The sequence below is a fragment of the Hibiscus syriacus genome, unplaced genomic scaffold (assembly GCF_006381635.1).
Source record: "Hibiscus syriacus cultivar Baekdansim isolate YM2019G1 unplaced genomic scaffold, ASM638163v2 tig00004072_pilon, whole genome shotgun sequence".
Classification (NCBI taxonomy): domain Eukaryota; kingdom Viridiplantae; phylum Streptophyta; class Magnoliopsida; order Malvales; family Malvaceae; genus Hibiscus; species Hibiscus syriacus.
In genome coordinates this window covers 2,207,663-2,211,823 of record NW_024061998.1, presented here as the reverse complement: position 1 = coordinate 2,211,823, position 4,161 = coordinate 2,207,663, and the positions used below count along the sequence as shown (strand labels likewise).

The 4,161-nt window shown below is 34.3% G+C and overlaps 1 pseudogene; it reads right to left on the bottom strand.

Annotated features, from left to right (window-relative positions):
* Positions 1-2,077: 2,077 nt before the first annotated feature.
* On the bottom strand, positions 2,078-3,070 carry LOC120188823 (annotated as a pseudogene).
* Between the last annotated feature and the right edge of the window lie 1,091 nt (positions 3,071-4,161).

Here is a 4,161-nt window from a genome sequence, read left to right as displayed (position 1 = left end):
TTTTAAATAAGATAAAAATAAATAAATTTTTAGGTGGAGATCATCATTAAAATAAATAAGGTTTAATGGTATGCGAGGTTTTTAATTTTTTAAAAAAATTAATGTGACCCTAAAATTTATTTTACACTTGATGTGACCCTTAAACTTTGAGGAAAAAAATTTAATGTAACCTTTGATCAACAGAAATTGTCGTTGACCAACGGTTCAGTTAAAATATGCTGGTGTGGCTCGTTCACTCTGCTATGTCACTCCATTTAATATTTGACTAGGCGTTGAGCAGACCTTTTTTACTGACTTGGCATTTTAACCGTCTCTCACACCGTCTCACGCCATTGTTGCACTCTACGCCTTCCTCTTTTTCTTCTTCTACACTGAATTCGTCATCCACACCCTTGTCGACAGCAGTTTCTTCACCTAACTTTAAATATATCAATTCAAACGCCAACGCTGCCAAGGACCTCACTTCCTATTTAGTTGCTACAATGGGTATCTCCAGGAAAAAAATGCAAAAAGCCAGAAATTTTACTTTGCATTCACATCTTGTTTCATGCAAAACCAAAATACTTCATCTTTTTGGTCCTCCATGATGGTGAAAGTTTTAAATATTTCTCCACTTGTTTTTTAATAATATCTAAACTTGTTTCAACGTTTCATTAAACTTAGAAGATACAATGCAAAGTCTAATTTTATGAGAGATTTTAAGACTAAGCAAAGCTTAGTTTTATGACATACCCATTAAAGGACCAGAGGAGTCGTGGGGGAAGAAACCAGAAGATTTCTGAGGATTCCTGAGTGTGTAAAATTGTATTAATCACCTCTTCAAAACACCATTAATGTAACGATAGCTATGAAAAAGATATGTAATGGGGGTGAGAATCATGTTGACGATGGAGCTTTCTATGGTGCTGTAAAGGATGATGAGCGTGATGATTAAGATGACGGTCGGAGCTAGGAGGCCGACTTCGATGACAACGTTGAGAAGAAATGGAAGGACGAATCTCCATTCCACCGGCTAAATATGAGGTGATTCTTGGCGACGACGGCGTTTAAAATTATGTATTCAAAGTTATTTGAAGGTACCTCTGAAGACTAGGATGTGGACGACAAACTCAATGTAGCAAAAGGCAAGAGAGAAAACTGCAACAATGGCGTGAGACGGTAAGAGAGACAACGAGCCACATCAGCATATTTTAACGGAACTATCGGTCAACGATGGTTTTCGTTGACCAAAGAGCTATATTAAGTTTTTTTTCGATGTTTAAGAGCCATAATTGAGTATAAAATAAGTTCGAGGATTACATTAGTTTTTTTTTAAAAGTTTGAGATTGAGGGTTTCACATATCATTAAGCCAATAAATAATTAACCGAGGAAAAAGTTTAAATTTGAGGGCGAAGGAAAGCTATTGATCAGCCAGTGCCTGTAGCTGTGTAGGTTTATTATTTCCATTTACATCCTCCGAGGAAGGAATCGCTGTTGGTGGACCTGCGTATTCGCTAATATAAGAACAAACATACATGCATATATAAGTATATGTTGGTGGAGATAGGTTAATAAAACCTTAACCCTTTCACTTAAAATTAAAATTAAACTGGTAATTACGTAATTTTGTGATGATAAACATTATTCAAATAATAGATAATAGGAAGTATAGTTCCAAATATTCCAATAACATAATTTGGTCAATAACATAATTTGGTAAAATTTTATAAGACATCCCTACATTAATTTTTTTTGTATTTAGTCCCTTTTAAAATTTGATTATTTCATTTTTTAATTCATGTCTTTGGTCTTGAAATATTTTTTCTAATCATGTTAAACAATTTCTCATGTCTTAATTTTTTAAAACATATATATCTTGGTATTTGTTATAGTTAAATAAAAATTGTACATTTTAAAACGAAAGACAAAAATGTAAAATATTATATATAATGATTGTTCAACTATATAAAAGATATCAAGGTGGACTTATTCATAAAAAAAATCAAGCTAGAAAGGCAGAAACCTATTGTCTGATCACAAAGATTAAGCGTGTAGTGTCTGAATTTGTCTTAAAAAATCACTTCAAATCATGTTTGAAAGGATAAAGTTATACAAATGATGAAATAAGGGTAAATAAATAAATAAAATAACAAAAACAACATAATTGAAGGACCTTTTACGAAATTTGACCAATTAATTACCTTTCTTCCTCGTCCCCGTTCTCCAACATCTTATGATCTCGAGGCAGCACCACATGATGATGATGATGATGATGATGTTCAGTCATTGACCTTCACCATCATCATAATGATCATCAAGAAGAGAGGACAGTTAGATGTTCAGAAAATGTCAAGAATCTCGAGGATCGAACGGTTGCAGAGGGGACAAGACCCTCGATTGAGCCACATTTCCCTAAACGCTGCAGAAAGTGTGTCCACATGGGATAAGCGCTGCACCTTTCTTCCTCCCCATGCACAGGCAGCACATCGAATCATCCCCCATTTCCAAGCTCCCCCCTTTCTCCGCTTCGCCGCCGTCCGCCGCCTCTATCAGCCTCATCAACGACACCCTAATGGGCGTCCCCGGCAATCTACTAAACCCCACATTACTTGTTGGAGTCCCTTGCGGTTCACGCGATGCCCGGAAATGACGCTCGGCTGCTAGAGCCGCCGCTAGGTTCATGCCTGAAGAAAACGGAGCCGGGTTGACGCAACCCGGATCCGGATTACGAACCGGCTCTTGTTCTGGTTCTTCTACTCATCTTCGTCCCTGAGGCTTATGGTCGTTGACCGGGATCCCCAGTTGGACCCGCAACAGCCCATGACTTTAAATCCCAGCCGTTCTTTGAAACTCCTCCTCCTCCTCCTTTCCCTATCTACACCGTCCATTGTTCTTGCTTGTTGCTTCCCTTTCTACCTGCAAAATAACGCACCGAGTTGACTCATTTTCTTGTTAACAAGGATATTGCAAGTGCAAAGAAAACCCATAGATTATTACTTGAAAGAAACAACGAAGAGAATCTCTAACGAGTTCTTAAAATAACTTTTTTTTGCAGAGCTGTTGAAGCCTAATATGTAGTCAGCTCCCCTGAGAAAAGGGTTTACTTTTCAAGTTTCCATGAGAAGGAACAAGGACAAGATAGAAGGTGAAGAGGAAGAAGAAGCATATGGGTGTTTGTGAGGAAGGTGCTTGGGGCCTGAACTTTTGGATTGAGCAATGAGCAGCACTTTGGGTTAAATATATACTATAGTTTTTAGATTTGATTAGTTATAGTTTGTCAATTAATTGAAATTAGAGATATTATTAGGATGATCTTGGGTTAGATTGAAATTTTACACTTAATCTGACTCAAATTTATAAAAGTTTCATTTAATTTTAAATTCGATTTTATTTTTTTTAAAAATTAAAATGCCTAAAATAAAATGATTGAGTAGAATTATATCTTTAAATTTGTAATTGAATAAAGTTGGAAATTTAATCACTATAGCTAATGTTGGCACAAGTGGTTAAGATTCATGAATTTGAGCTTGTAAGGCTAAGTTCGAATCATACTACCGTCACTCTTGGTGGACAAAATGTAAATTTCTATGTAAATCTCTCACTCTTGATGGACAATCTGTAAATTTCTATGTAAATCTCTCACTCTTGGTGGACAATCTGTAAATTCTATGTAAATTTCAATTGAATTTTAGGTATGTCCTGACCTTGGACTGGGGGAACCACCCTTAACCTAAACTTTTCTTTGTATAAAAAAAAGAAATTTAATCTCTATAATTGGAATATTAAAATTATTATTTTTAATTTAAAAATCTTAATTCAGCTATTGATATTGTTAATATTTTTTTACAATGCTAGAAGAAATCATTATAAATTCAACAAACCTATTAATATAGTTAACAATTAAAGTAAATTTTTTAAATAGAAAAGATAGATTTATTTTTTATACCTCAAACTTTATCAAACTATATTTAGAGGAGCAATGATATATTTTTGACCAAATGATTAGTACTCCTTATAAAATATACACACCATGGCATAAATAAGGATTTGGAAATGTTAGGGTGTAATAATTTGGAAAAATAAGGATTTAGAATATTAGAGTAAAATAATTTTAGAATTAAAAATAAAAAAATAATTTAAAATAAAAAAAATGTGACCTGTACCTAACCCAAAAAACTACA